The 16,899-nt window shown below is 32.9% G+C and overlaps 2 protein-coding genes across 2 annotated transcripts in view; one reads left to right on the top strand and one right to left on the bottom strand.

The window, feature by feature from the left end:
• LOC144838775 (rho-related BTB domain-containing protein 1-like) overlaps window positions 1–13,490 on the bottom strand; it is a 29,313-nt gene extending 15,823 nt beyond the window's left edge. The window contains exons 1-2 of the mRNA XM_078694253.1: window positions 13,384–13,490; window positions 3,442–3,519 (exon numbers count right to left, since the gene is read on the bottom strand). The gene's annotated coding sequence lies outside the window, so the exon portion shown is untranslated. The remainder of the gene's footprint in view (window positions 1–3,441; window positions 3,520–13,383) is intronic.
• Window positions 1–16,899, top strand: part of LOC144838787 (uncharacterized) — a 107,952-nt gene that overhangs the window by 16,219 nt on the left and 74,834 nt on the right. The gene's annotated exons all lie outside the window — the stretch shown is intronic.

Raw genomic sequence — 16,899 nt, 5'->3', positions numbered from 1 at the left:
ATTCATATAAATTATAAAAACACAGGAAATATAAAATATGGATACAGTATATTATCACAAATACAAAATGATCTCAATCATGCCGATGATTTTTCATGTCATTAGCATAAACGTAACAATGTATACAGGGAGTGATTCTCTACCCTTTCTGTGTACAGGGATTACTTCAACAAGCAGATGGCCCTGTAGTTGGAGAGGGCTAGGGGCCGGTGTCACTGTCAAGAAACTAAAACTGAACATTCAGGAATGCAAAAGTGCTGTGTTGAAATTAAGCTGTAAGCTAAGTGGAAGACTTTGAAGGTGGGTGTCCATATGCCCACCTTAATCTAAATACTATTACATCCTTGACCTCAAATTGTTGACCTCAATCCCCCCTCCCTCTCCTTGTTCCCTGTGCAAAAGAAAATAAGTACCTGGATCCTCACATTAAGATTCCTTTTTCTTAGAAAGAAATTGAAACTAAAACCAAAAGTCTGTCCTATCAATACAATAAATGAAATACTGCAATGATTTTCCAGACAATTTCTAAATTGCTGTAGACTCAGTATAGTATTTTCATCTAAAGGGCATTTAAACATTGAACTACAATAAAACGTAAGCACGGTATATTAAGAACATAAAACAGAGGATGATATTTCAAATGTCATGGCAACAATTTTTATAAAATGTCACCGATGTTCAAAAGAAAGGTTAAATGATAATTAGCAGGGTAGGGTGACCTATATTGTGAATTCTATGTATACAAGTTTATTTTCAATAACATATTTAGCCAGTCGTGTGATATCAGTCCATATCAATTTCTTTTGTACTTTACTAGTATTTGCCAGATATTACCATAATACAATGTACTGGTCTATTGTGGTCAGGGTGGGGAGGGGGATTGTTGGGGAGGGGGATTGTTGGGGAGGTGGCTTTGGGGTTGGGGTGCAGAGAGTAAAAACAAGTTGCCCAAACGAAATTAAACTTTAAAATCAGACTTACTAAAAATAAGATATATACCATAGAGTGAGTGGTCAACAGTCAGTGGTCAGCACAGATGGAAATTCCACAGACGTCCTATTAATATAAAATGATTTACTATCGACGACTAATATTTCCAATAGTTCCCTACTAAAAATGCCAATCAACAGTGCTACAGTGGCATAACGCATGGGACAGTGGTTTTCGCACTCTTCAGGGGCTCCAACACTGGGTAGTTGCATTGGATTGGACTGCCCATGCTCTGGGGCCACTTATGCTCCAGAACCGCTGGGTTTAGCGAGTGAGTGCTCATAGCTGTTATGCCACTGCAGTGTTACCAGAGTTTACAAGCTAGCCTACCATTTTGAAATGACAAATAGGGTCCTGCACAACATTCAGCGATTTGGTTCAGGCCACTGGACAATATTTGTCTCCAATTATAGGCCATCTTCCATCGTTGGTCTTACAGTAACTTAGAACTCTTGAAAGTGTCAAAACATCAGATGTGCTCTCTCATACACTATCAGCCGATCGCTAGTAAACAACACTTGTGATATTTAGTGTATACTGCCATAATTAATGCAAATATAATGTGTAAAATGCTGGTAGTTGCCTTATTTATTGTACTATATATAACCATGGAGAATATTTTTCCATAATATAACACTGGAAACAGTAGTACAGTATTAGCTACAGTACATTCATGCAGCACATCCTCACGCACTTTCTTGAGGCTATTATTTACTTACTTGTTTTTAAAGAGGCCTAGACTGTAATTACCTGTGCAAAGGAGGTTATGTTTTTACCACAGTTTGTTTCTCTGTTTAAGCAGTATTATTTGTCCCCTTTTGTTCCTATGTAACATCTCAGAATGCACCCAAACATAAAGTGATACTTTACAAATTTATTTGTGTGTTTTTATTCAATTCAAGTTATTGCCAATGAGCTCTACTGTAGCTAAGGAACTATTTTTTATAGAAAGTTAGATTTAGTGACAGATCTATTTTGAAATAAGGGTTGAGTTGGGTGAAGGGTGGAGGAGGATAGCAATGGTTAAATGCTCTTCACTGAACTTCTCATTGTAAATTTTAAAATTTGACTAGGCCCCTCCTCTTGGATGCACCTATGGGATGGGAAAAGTGTGAAGGAACATTCTTTCAGCAGTGTTGTTTAACATCTTGTACTGACCATTGATCAGTGATACTGATTTTTCACACAAACTATAAATAACGCCAGTTTTTGCTTGAGGCAAGTAGTACAAATGTGCTTTAATGAGTCTTTGGTACACTTTCTTGATATAATATTGATGAAGCAATACCCAAGATTCTCGAGCACAGTATAACAACAATAACTTTATACATAGAAATACAGCTGCTACGTAAGACAGTGTCCTAATTGAAAATGACTTAAGATATGTTATTGACATAACGATTAATACATGCTATTAAATCTTATTAAATCATATTTAGACATATTTCCTTCTAGAAACAGTAATGTATGTATAGTTTGTAATGAATGTACAATAGGATACCTGATTTGATAACATACTAATACTGACTATGCCTGTAAAATACAAAAAAAAAATTGTCTCAACTGGACAAGCAAGAAACTTTAAGAGCATTACAACAGAGATTTTAACTCAAAAATCTTCTGATACAGACTCTACCATGAGACCACTTTGGCCTCCATAGTGTGTTCAAATCTGATTAAATAGTGCCAACTCATTTCACTCTGAACTTAATATTGTCTGTTGCAGCAATAGATGATTGTGTTTGCCTTCATCTTCAGAAATACACTAGACCCAAATATAACACTATGGTAGCACTTACAGTAGTTAAGAATATAATTTTTCTATGATTAGTTCAAAGCTGTTACTGTTTATCAGGTCTTGCAGTCTTTATTTTTGGTACGAGACAATTTTTAAACTACTAGTGTACCTTGAAATCTCTGCAAATATGACTTCCCTTATACTCTACCCTTCCCCATTAAATCTCTCGCCTAGATATAAGGTCATTATTAACCCCTTTTCTGCCCTTCCGGATGATATTAATAAAGTGTAAATAATATTTTTCTAGTATGTATGTACATTGAATTGTTTGTTTATGCAATATTTGTTTTTGATGGCATTGGTAGCTAATACAATTGAATTGAAATAATAAATAAGAATCTAGATATCCAGCGTAAGCTCAAACCAAACTAAAAGAAAACTGGGCTCTAGTCTTAGCCTTTTGGACTCCATTGATATAAAGATTTAACCGGAAATGGATGGGAATATACAATACATGTAATTCGTGCATACATCATACTTTGTACCAGAATATTCATACCCTGCTTTATTGATCCATGTGTTTGTTTATAAATTAATATAAACAGCAGTTTTAATTTCACACCTCATAAGGATAACAACTATCTGATCACCTAAGTTTATAGTAATCTCATAGAACATAAATATTAAATGAAAGTATGTTATTCTACACAAACCTCTGCAGAGCAACACTAGTGATTCTTGCTAATAAATCCAACAACGCGAAGAAGATAAACCAGCTTATGTACCAAAACCTGAAAGACAACAAACATGAAATGTTTTGAAAATAATATGTTATTATATATTCTATAGTATAAAAATAATATTTTAATGCAACAGTCTAGCTAAGTTCACTCACTATTTTCACAATGCAGTTCAGTTTGTTACGAGTACAATCTAAAAAAATATACCAGTATCCGTTAAACCATTGGGGATGGGAAGCGCTTGTCTATGTTACATTCAGAAAGCTATACGAGATTAAGATACATTGGATGTACACTATTGTAACTTATCAGACGTACATCAGAGGTACATCAGAATTTCTCCGAGTTAGTCCAACTAACTTTCTATAAACCCGGGTATCTATAGACTTTAAATTAGGACAAAGTGACCTTGGCAGTACCTCTCACAAATAGGCTTGTGAAACACCGAATGAGGTACTGTAGTAAAACTCACAATGAACTAGTGTTTTAGTAACTAACATTTCAAAAATCAATATGAGCCTACAATTCACATAAGTTTAGGACCTTCATGTTCAGCTTTTCTCTGAAGTGCAATAGTCTACAAATTGTTGGTTTCTGTGATTAATGTGAAGGCTTGCCATAGATACAAAACAGCCGCTTGAAGGCTTTCCATAGAAAATACAAAACAGCCGCTTCAATCTATTCTATTAGTATGCAAGATATTTTAAGAATACAACTTAAAACAATTTCTTTAAGCCATTTATTTCGAACTGACAAACGATACAAGCAATAAACAACGCTTTGTGAGGCAAAGACACAAATTAAGACACACATAAAACAACACTTTCTAATGTTCTTTGAACTTTGAAATATTGATTGAAAAGGTAATGATTCAGATGGGACATAATGTAAAACATAGTGTCAGTTAACACATAGTACAACACACCGTTCAGTAATATTTCACTTCCAACAATCCAGACAACGATACCAGGGAGCTTTCGACTTGCAATGACCAACAACTGACTACCAAACTACGTCTAACTACATTAAATGTCAATGTCAAATAATGACACATTAAAAAAGATACAGTTACAGTTTAAAAAAAAAATAAAATTCATTTAAATTGTTCTGTGAGATAATGCAGCTATACTGGGTTGTTGTCACTCTCCATGTTGGAACTTTTCGAGCTGTGATGGTGTTGGAGTTGACTGTCCGGTTTAAAACTTGCTGAACTTTTAATCCATAGTTTTACATTCTTTTGGTGGTTGACTCTGGACAAAATAACAGCTAATTTAAACAAAAACCCAGTATAAACTGCTACTTTTTAATGGTAAAGTACTATGGTAAAGTACTATGGTAAAATTAAAAATAACTTCAAATGAACTATAGATAGCAACCAGCAGTTGAATTTAGGTGATGCAGCAAAAATCCTGGTGCATTCTAGAATGAGAGATGTCGGTACTGTAATGACTGACCAACATCCAAATAAATAATCACTCTACACTGTAAAATAAGCAGTTTGAAAATTGTAAAGTGCTGTAAAATGTACTGTATGACTACTGCAGTAAACTACATTTAATATGTATTTGATCTACCAATGCATAATAACCAGGAGTCAGAATAGGCTAATGCTATAAAGAACAGTTTCACTCACTTCATACAGTAAACAAACAGTAATGATGTTGACATACTATCAGTACTGTAACAAGTTAAGTAATAATGCAAACGCATCAAGATCACTTTAAAATCTAAATGATGGTGATTTACAATACAGATAGTTAAAGAGGAATCATTATAATTTAGATAGCAGTCTAGCACTCATCGTTGTGTATATCTGTCTATTCAAATTGTTACTGGATCAGATGATAATGTTTCCTATATCAATAATGTTACATTTACTTTGTTAAAAGCCTACGCAAACACAATGATAACATATTTGTACAGTAGATTGAAGTATTACTGTAAGATTTTCAATAAACAACTTTTGGCTTAAATCCAGGTGTGAAAAATGTATGATAAAGTTAGTGTCTATCAGATTGAACAATTATTGAGAGGGCCCCTGAATATCAATTAACCCACTGGACTAAACTGGAAGGGTTACCCTCTTTAAAGATGGTTGAAAAACAAATGTTGAAGCCTTGTTAATTTTGTTTAAAGTCTCCTTTCAGTGTCTTCATAGTAGAACCTCATCTGTTGGGACACACCCTATTTAAGGAAAACATTTATGTTAATATATCTAACACTAATTGCCATAACTATATTAGGGAGAGACCCTAAAGATGTTATGTATTGTTGGTTCCTGAAGGTTTCTACTTACTGTATTGGGGATTCTAAAAGTATTTGAGGTTTTTCATGAAAATTCTTAAATTAATATGTTTTTACATTTTATTTTATTTAAAAGAATAAAAACAGGTCAAGAAATCATACTACTCTCTCCTCTCTATCTCCAAAGAAGATTCATCTTTTACAATCTTTTTTTATAATAAATACTGTTGGCAAACCTAGTCAATGGTTTACACTACTGTACAAAATCAAAATGTCAGAGTTTTCTCAAGTTTTCCAACTATAGTCTAGACTTCTGCATACCTGTTTTCTGCCAAAGTTTTCAACTGGTCTACTGCAAACTTTGGAAAACTTCTTCAAGTTTGCCCGATCAGTTTCCAAACAAAAATGTGCTACTTAAGCATAGACTAGGCTTGCTTTTTTATTGTTTGTTATTTTAGAGCTTTAGCTCTGCCTCTCAGCCATGTTTAGTTGTTTTCATGTCACATAATATTTTTACAATGCCATGTTTTACAATCATGACTAATTATAATAACAATTGAGATTTTCATAAATAGTACAAAAACAATTTATGTTATGATGCCAAGAAGTCTAAGTAATAAATGTGTATTTCCTTTAAGTGTGTTGTGTATTATATGATTAAGTACAAAGAGATACAGTGGTTATGATTAAGCCACTACGGCCGAGTCAAATCAAAACTTATTACGTTATGGAAATATATTAGGGCGACTCATTTAGTGAAGCAAGGCTTAATGACTTGCATTATTTAATTATATATTTTCATTGTTATTTTTTTAAATTACGATCCAATAAATTTTAATTTCAAATCAAGCTAATTGTGTCAGTAGTTTTTAGCTCTGTATTGAATATTTCTGTTAATATCTATTTTATTGGATGATGTTATATTATTTAATTATCTTTAATATGTGTTGAGAAAAAATCTTTCCTACTCTTAAAAATTCTATAGCTCAACTAAAAAACAGTATGCAAAGAATATTTATTTATATTTTATTTTTTTGTTGACCATGCACCTTTGAATCAGTGGCACTCACAATATGTGGTGCGGTCCAAGAAACAACACAGAACATATTGAAAATAAAAAAACACGAATAACTAAACTGTAACTAACTATATTAAAGCTATAAACAAAAATAACTAGAAACTACAGTATTTACAAACAACAATACAATAATATAAATTAATAATATTAATAATAATTGTAGTTTTAATCACAAGTGATTATTATATTATATAATGTTCTGTATCTGTGTCATGCTATCAAAGCCATTCCTTATGTAAGTTCAGACACGTACAGTGCATCACTATCTATTGAACAATATTGACTCAAGGGGTACTGTACTGATATTAATATAGTGAGTAATAGTTCAGAGCAAGGCACCTATATTCAACAATGGTAAACTTTAATGAAGGTTACATAAGCATTTGCTTTTAGCAGGTAACAGATACAAATGTATGCGAAGTGGAAGATTTTATTTTTATATACTTCAGGGGTGTATGATACAGCATAGGCGAATTTAAGGGGGCCCCAGCCCCACTTTTACAAATTGTAAAAGATGGGACACTATCAGTACTGTATCAGTTCGGCACCTAAAAGTTACCATTTTTAGGCCCCCACTATTTCATAATGTACAATCCCAATTCAATGTTTACCTTTACAACAATACCACATACAGTAATACAGCAGAAATACTATAATGCATAATCTAATATTATACAAGCTCTCTTGAAGACATGTCTACTCTCTCATGTCTCGAAAAGAAATAATGATGGTGGTTTGTGGCTCCCACCTGAAGGACATAGGTCATGGACTACTGTATACCATTTGTTCAAAGGGGTTTTCGAGGTATATCTCGCTCTTCGAGGAGAAAGGGCTACTGTCAGTTTATCCAGATAACCTAGGCACGAAAGAGACTATTTGTGCCCAAAAGACTTTCAAACTGATCAATGGATAAATGTCAGTTTAACTGTACAGATACCAACAGTGGTGTTATACAGTTTACAATATGTTTTCAACGTAGGCTTTCTTACAGTTACATGCATCCAAATGCTGTCATTCAATTTTTATACTGTACAATATAAAAATATCCTATAATAAAAAAAAATTCCTAATTTTGATCTGACAACTACTGTATGGATAGAAAGTTATTGATTAATTTCATAGTCATATTGATCATATCAAAAATTAATCATTAATTAAACAAGACATTTTTCATGGTGTATTACGTATTAAGCGGTCTACATAATCTACACAAATTTTATGTGCTAAAAGGTGATGTGCCCATATATGGACATGATGATGTCATATCACTACCATATTTGGGCACATTGCACTTTTTTTTTGTCAAACTAGTTTGAGTATTTTTAGTCCTATAATAGTGTATACTGTATAAAATTTCATAGACTATATGAATATTTTTTGTTAATACCAAAATCTTTGCCTGAATACGGCAACGTTCAAAGAAATCATTTATAAAATCTGAGTACTATACTTACGGGCTGCAAATCTTACATTTCTCATTAGAGACAGAGTAAGCAGTTGCTAAGCAACAATACCATAGAGGATAATATAAACCCATCACTAACTATCAATATCAGGTTTAAATAATAATATTTTTATCATATAATACTGTAGTGATCCATAATAGCATTTTCATATTTTAAGAAAACATTGTCTATATGAATATTGTATGTTCTATCTCAACTTTAAAATCACTTTAAAATACTGTTTTTGTTACTTATAATTCAAAAAAATATAAATTTTGTAAATTGTTTGATCATAATAATATATTTCATTTTAATTGTAATAGCCCAATGATGAATAATAAATATATTTTTATAATATATTTCATCTTTTTAGAAACAATATTACACTAGATTAAAAAAATTAAAAAATACAGAGGAATTTTCCGCCTTCAAAACATGCAACCCCGTTTCCCTCCCCCTTCCCATTTTTGTCTTTCTAGAGCTAAAGTATCTTTGCTCTCTATTGAAATAAAATACACAAGAATAGCTACAGATCTGATGTTTTGTACGCAAACATAAATAATTGATTGATATCTAATACAATAAATCCCTTGACTAGCCTCACTATTGATACAGCAAATCCGTCAGTACCTTTGGGATTTTACCTCTCACGGTAACAGCTGATGCCAGGCTGAGTCACACAATAATATAAACAAAGTTTACCTACTATAAATGAGTAACAAATGAAAAGTTTTTGTAAAGATATTTAGGTTAAACCAAGCAGGGGAAAGGCTGTCTAAATCCAGTAAATAAAATGAGTATTATACTGTACAGACCTCACTTTTAATATGTCAAAGTTGAGGTTTCTATGACTTCTCAATTGCGTACCCTACCACCCATCTCCCTCCCATATTTAACTTAATCTCTGCCAACACTATCAAACTAGTTTGACAAAAAAAGTTTGATGTGCCCAAATATGATAGTGATATACCCAAATACAGTAGTGATATGATGATCATCATGTCCATATATGGGCACATCACATTTTTTGTCACATAAAGTTTGATAGTGTAGACAAAGCTTTAAGTACAATGATACAGTACATGCCAATGTCTTCAGTACCTTGTACTGTATACTTGTATACAGACAGCGCAATAGATTACAACATCCTGGTCCTTTATTACGACACACCCCTATTCTCAAGGTTTCCATAAAATTGTAAATTGTAAAAAGAATTGGTTGGACAAAATAATTGTAGTACATGGTTGTCATGATTGTCACATTTTTATCATAAAAAAATATTTAAAATAATCTAATAATTATATTAAACAATAGAAATTACTACTAGCTTAGCAAATGTCAATTAATAACCCATATTAATTACACTTTCCTGATGTAATTTGCATTGTAATCTGGCTGAGTAAATTCAGCGAATTAAGCAATTAAAGTCTGGTTCAATGTTTCTATGATCCTAAAGGCGTTCTCAATTGATAATTTGTGAGTGAGATATCATAAGAAATACTGGGCTGCAGTACCTCAGTGTATACACTTTAGAATTTCACTGAATTTTGAGTTTACAATAATGATGCAACAGTTATTATGATCACTGCTTTGCTCTTGAAAACAACGTTGATAATCATGGTCAATGAGTTGGCATAATTTTTCCTTTTTGTTTTTCTTGTGAAAATGAAAATAGTAATAACATCCCACATGTAAATTAAGTAGCTAGCGTAATATAATTTTGGCTTTAATTTAAACATAATAATTTATTGAGGCGGTCATGTCAATTTGATCTCTGTTGTATGTGCGTACAGTTGAGAACTAGTGCTGTTCCGCCATACCACGGCAATGTCCATATTATATACATATCAATTTAATCTCTGTTGTACGTGTGTACAATTGAGAACTACTTCTTCCATACCACGCCAAGGGTGTTAAAAGAGTCGCTTCTCCAATCAAATTTGAACAATACTAGGAAAGCCCAGGTGGTTTAGGAAACCGACATATCGCTTAGGGTGGTTTTTTCTCATTTTTATTACAGATTTTTCATCTTTTCAAATCAACTGATTATTAAATATTCAGTGTATCACTAGGCGGTTTAGAATTTTTCCTATATTATATTATAATGAATTCAAAGATTTAATTACAAAAAAAAGAAACTATGTAAATCATACTATACTAATTAAAAAAGAATTAAAATTATTTTATTAGTTACTGATGACAATAGAAAGACAATACAAAATAATTACATAGAAAAACATTATATTCAAGTACTAATTTGGTAATTAAATCAGAATGATACATTTTGTTACTAAAAAAAAACCCATAGCTCTGTCTACATTATCAAACTTTATATATGTGATAAAAAATGTGATGTACCCATGTATGGACACGATGACGTCACATCATTACCATATTTGGGCACATCACAAACTACAGTATAGTTTGATAGTGTAGACAGAGCTTTAAGTAAATTGATAATCCTAGTTCCTGTGTCTGTAATGGATGGTAACTGTCTGCCTTTAATTTCTAGTACTACCAATGATGCTGATCTAGTCAATACATCAAGTGCTATTACATTAGTGTCTGCTTACTTTGCATTCAGACAGATAAAATGTACTTAATAGTTTGTGTATAAATACTTGATTTACACATTACAGAATAACACTACAGTATGTTTTGCATTTAAGTAACTGTCAATTTACACTAAACTAAATTCTAAAACAGCAGACAGTTGATCTATTTAGTATTTAAAAATATACTAATATGAATTTTAATATTCCTTGTCTTGTACTGTGATACAAATTTCAAAAATATTCACCAAAAAAAGGATAGAATAGGCAAATCACAAAGAAAATGATGCAGAACCAGAATTGGTTTTGTGGACTTCATTGAAAAATGATAAATTGTGACCATGTTGTTCATGATGGTGGGACATTGACAAATGACACACCATTGTTCATTGATGTGACGCACTATTTAGGTTTTTTGATGCACCCCTACGTCAATAATTAATTGTAAATAACATAGGTTCAAGGATGTAGCCAATCAGATGCACTGAGAGTTTAAAAAGTGTGCAGCAAAATGCATAACTAACAGCACTCGGCATGTAAATCGTAATATTGCAGAATACCAATCGCGCTAAGTCGGCTCGCTGCACAATTTACGAGGCTCCAATTAAAACAAAACAAACACACCTCTGACTTGTGCATTATTTGCATAATGACACATCCATGATGCACCTCTCCCAGGGGTCGTATAGTAGGGCATACAATTGATAACTGCAGTAGATAGACAAAGCGATATTGCTTCTTCCTATCGAGGGGAAAACATACCAAACCATGAACCAAACCATCAGGGTGACCACGCCCACATATTTTAGTCTTTGCAAACATGCATCTTATCATTAAATATGTATAATATTACCTGTTTTGCATAAAGGTTGAAATTATTAAAATAGCTCCAGGTAAATCAATTTCGTAAGATCTGAAGGCTGGAGAAACGGCAATATGTGCAAATTTTTTTTTACCACAAAAATATTAACAAATATAGCTGCTTCAAGGCTTTGAGTAGGCTATAAATGATAAATTGTTACTTACTCAAGCAAAAATTAATATGTTTCCACAATGTGACAAAAAGCATTTGAATATTGAATTGTTGAGGTATAATACTGTATATCAACATCACTAGCTCGTGGATGTTGATGAGTTGTAAATGCTATACTAAATCTTACTTTGAAGTAACAATTTGTCATTCTTCTTGATTTGATGGAAAAATATTAACTTAGTCCCAAATGCAAAATTGCTTTGTGTACAGTAGAAACAATGCATATATTATTATTAATTATACCTAGGTAATGTGCAAGTACAAATATGTATAAATACAGAGTTCTCCCTCAAGGCACTATATACTGATAGACTAGTGGGACCTGTGGATAATGAACGAACAGGATTCACAACAACATTTTTTTTAAATATTTATTTTTTTGCCTATAGAAAAGAGTATGTTGCAAACAAATAAAAGATTGTATTATCTATAAATAATGCAATAATATAAAGATCCCAATGATTTCTTATTTTGATGACAAAAAAACCCCAGTTTTTTTAAAAGAGTAATTTTTAACTGCAAAAAACACAATATATTTTTAAAATAATGATGTCCTTTTAAAAACATCCACAAAACTGAGAAACTGAGGTATTAATTTGAGTAAAAATGAGACTGAAAATGAGATGAACAAACTAATTATAACCGATTTAGTTAATAAGGCAGTATTCTATTAAAAGAGGCCCTTGATAATATATTATTTTTTATGTTTCATTGTGTAATATTATAGTGTTTATTTGTCAGATGGCATTTTGGTATCAAAATTGGGAAAATAAGCCGTTGATTGATACTGCAAAAGGTGCAAACTGATCAATGACTACAAATGTTTGAATAAAATAAGTAAGCTAGAGAGTAGAGAGGTAGCTTATTAACTTTCTATGAGGGAGGGGATACCAGCGTTAACTTTACTTTTGCACCTAAATAATAATAAAAATAATTCAAGATTGCTTTACATAAGACTTTAAATGAATGTGGATGCTTTTATATTGGTTTTTCAAGATTGATGCAAAAGTATAGTATCCCTGTTTATTTTTTTTCATTTTAGTGAAGTAAATAATTATTAATTAGGCTTAACACTAGTTGGCATGATGAGGCCCAGATGTACTAGAATAATCATCCTCATATCATCATATAAATTATTAATAAATATAATAATTATAATCTATAAATTAAAATGAAGCACAATGATATACAATAATACAGTAAAGCAATAAGGTTAGTTTATGTCTGTACTACCTTTGATTGGCAAAAATATAGCGAGCAGCATTACATCATTCACACACAACACAGAGTAGAGACTAGGCTAGCATACTAATAACTATAAAGGTCTATGAGCCTAGCTCGTCACAGCTCCTTCTCAGCCAGGCCTGCAGAGAGCCCTATATTTCTATCTAGTCTAGGTCTAGCCTACTAGAATATCTAGCTAGCCTAGCTAGGCCTAGGCCAAACAAATATTCAAACGTCACATTAGTTTTACTAGGCTAGGCCTAAATTGGCAATTCTATGCATACCCAAAAATAATGCAAATTGTTACGTAATAGGTAAGAATATATATGTAATACATACCTTTTTTTTAGAAATTTAATGAGCTACTTTATTTGCAAATGTTTTGTCACGCAGGCAAAAAACCAAAACATTTAACGAAGTCTCTGCTGTGTTTTGTTGTTGATGAGGTCACAACACAAAAGTAAGCTCTTCCGGGGTTGTGATTCAATCAATCAATCAATCAATCAATTTATTTGGAAATTGCACCTTTACATCGGTGGCACACACAGTAAGTGGTGCATCCATATTAAACACAAATAACATAAAATGACGGATACGGATACTTAAGCTAATTTACAAAGTTAGAAGAAAAAAAAAATTTAAAAATTATTACTATATACTGTGGCAATATTTGTCTGACATGAGTTGATACATCATTTTACTTAAATATATTTATATAATGCATAAAGAGGAAGTAGTTACAAAAATAATTGTTGATGATGCTATTAAAATTATAATGATAGATAATATTGAAATGGTTTCTTATACAGTATAGTAATAACAATAATACATAATGATACAAAATGAAAAAAAAACATTCACATAACGTCATAAGTTATTATGAAAGAAAAAAAGTCCTTTCTAAAAAATTGGAGGTATATTCAGAGCGTCATTCTGGCGACTGGAGCATGCTCTACTTCTCTACGGCGCGCCATTTATGCCTTCATTAACTTCAGTAATAGAAATAGTACTACGGTAACTGCTCAAGTGGACCAATTTGGCCCCAGTGGAGCACAGTGATATAAAATAGAAATAAAGTCACTTAAGATTCAATCTTTTCGTATGTTAAAACACTGTGCTCAAGTGGACCTAATTTGGCGCCAGTGGAGCACAGTGATAAAAAATAGAAATAAAATCAGTTAATTTCAATATCTTTTCGTATGTTAATACACTGTGCTCAAGTGGACCTAATTTGAAGTCACTTAAGTTTAAATGTCTTTTCGTATGTTAATAGGTCTACACTGTGCTCAAGTGGATACGATTTGGCACCAGTGGAGCACAGTGATATAAACAACAAATAAGTTACTGAATGTTAATATCTTTTCGTATGTTAATACACTGTGCTCCAGTGGATCCAATTTGGCGCCAGTGGTGGAGCACAAATAGTCAAATACAGAAACATCGAGAAAAAATACTTCTGAAAATACTTCAAAAATATTTCAAACTTCCAGGTATATAGGCTATGCTAAATATCGGTTACTCCATAACAATTAGTTTCAAGCCATATCAGTGATTTTAATAACTTGCGTTTGTCTAAGATAAATACTTATTTAGTGTCACCGGAGAGTGCACCTATTCATTGAAATATGAAATTAAATATTAAGTTGGGGCAGAGCTAATAATGAAAATAGAGCCAAGAATTGCACTTATACTTATAACTATACATAATCATCTATGATAATTATGATAATGTTAAAATTTCAACTATCCAGATGCGACTTCAACATTTTAGGTGAGGTTTTCTACTTTAAAACTCGACTTCGTATAAGGCCTACCCGGCGGCGAAATTAATCTAAGCTTCAAAATTTGTCTAGAAATCGGCATCTTTGCAAATGTTCTATATTTGATCTTATTTCACTCTCCATTAACCCCATACAAAAACCATCGGAGACAAACTATCTGTTTAAAACATGTTTATTCTGAGGACGGTGCGGCAATACACACCAACTACCATAAAAGTTTATTCATAACATTTTACAATACAATATCTTGCATGAATCGGACATTTCGCTACCAATGTAGCAATATTGATTAACAAAATCAAAATTTAACGTGTGGCGTGTTGACCGCGAATGACTAACAATACTATCTTTCCCACTACACCTGCACAACCATTGCTTAACAACGCACGGCATACCAAACCCGTTTCATACACCTGCGATGAAAATATAAAATTCAATTTCTTTTAAAATTGAGGGCGGCAAACATAAAATTTACGAGATCGAATACAGGTTGGAAAAAAAATTAAATAAAAAAAAAGATGTTAAATGTGCTCTCCCTGCCTCAGCACTAAGGCCCTGCCACAGCCTTTTGGGGTCGTTTCCAGCACATCACCAGATGCATTGATGTTGTCGCCTCATGATGTGTGGTGGAAAGGGGGACGTATAATTCTGTGAACCCCAAACACAGTGGCCGCATGCCTTTAACTCTATTCCACCGACCAGCGTGGGAATCGAACCCACGACATACGTGTTGTCAACACGACGCTCAGGCGACTGAGCTAACTGATCATTTTGGTTTTAACAAGGTTAATGTGATATTTATGATGAAGTGATGAATTACGTAATACACGTATAAATAGACTATTATCAGCTATTCAGTCATGTACTACTTTGTGGCCTAACGGGTAATGCTCAGCTTTGGGTGCTCTAAGCTCTATTTATACGTGTATTACGTAATTCATCACTTCATCATAAATATCACATTAACCTTGTTAAAACCAAAATGATCAGTTAGCTCAGTCGCCTGAGCGTCGTGTTGACAACTTAACACGTATGTCGTGGGTTCGATTCCCACGCTGGTCGGTGGAATAGAGTTAAAGGCATGCGGCCACTGTGTTTGGGGTTCACAGAATTATACGTCCCCCTTTCCACCACACATCATGAGGCGACAACATCAATGCATCTGGTGATGTGCTGGAAACGACCCCAAAAGGCTGTGGCAGGGCCTTAGTGCTGAGGCAGGGAGAGCACATTTAACATCTTTTTTTATATTTAATTTTTTTTCCAACCTGTATTCGATCTCGTAAATTTTATGTTTGCCGCCTCAATTTTAAAAGAAATTGAATTTTATATTTTCATCGCAGGTGTATGAAACGGGTTTGGTATGCCATGCGTTGTTAAGCAATGGTTGTGCAGGTGTAGTGGGAAAGATGGTATTGTTAGTCATTCGCGGTCAACACGCCACACTTTTGATTTTGTTAATCAATATTGCTACATTGGTAGCGAAATGTCCGATTCATGCAAGATATTGTATTGTAAAATGTTATGAATAAACTTTTATGGTAGTTGGTGTGTATTGCCGCACCGTCCTCAGAATAAACATGTTTTAAACAGATAGTTTGTCTCCGATGGTTTTTGTATGGGGTTAATGGAGAGTGAAATAAGATCAAATATAGAACATTTGCAAAGATGCCGATTTCTAGACAAATTTCGAAGCTTAGATTAATTCCGCCGCCGGGTAGGCCTTATACGAAGTCGAGTTTTAAAGTAGAAAACCTCACCTAAAATGTTGAAGTCGCATCTGGATAGTTGAAATTTTAACATGATTTGAACAATCTTCTAATGTAAAAATTATCATCAACATTTTAACTTTTTTACTCTGCTAAAGGGAACACAAAGGATATTATTCCTGAGGACGATCAAAGCATATTGATCGAAACGTCGAGAAACTCAATATACGTGGTGTACCGCAAATTTTATATCAACAAAGGATTTTTTTTTCTTAAATTTATTAAAACTTAGTGAATTTTTTATATACCACACTGTGCTCCCCTGGCAAATTGGGTTCAATTGAGCACAGTGTATTAACATACAA

This window comes from Antedon bifida, chromosome 3, assembly GCF_963402885.1.
Source record: "Antedon bifida chromosome 3, ecAntBifi1.1, whole genome shotgun sequence".
NCBI lineage: Eukaryota > Metazoa > Echinodermata > Crinoidea > Comatulida > Antedonidae > Antedon > Antedon bifida.
The sequence above is the reverse complement of the archived record's forward strand: the minus strand, read 5'-3'. Positions and strand labels throughout refer to the sequence as shown.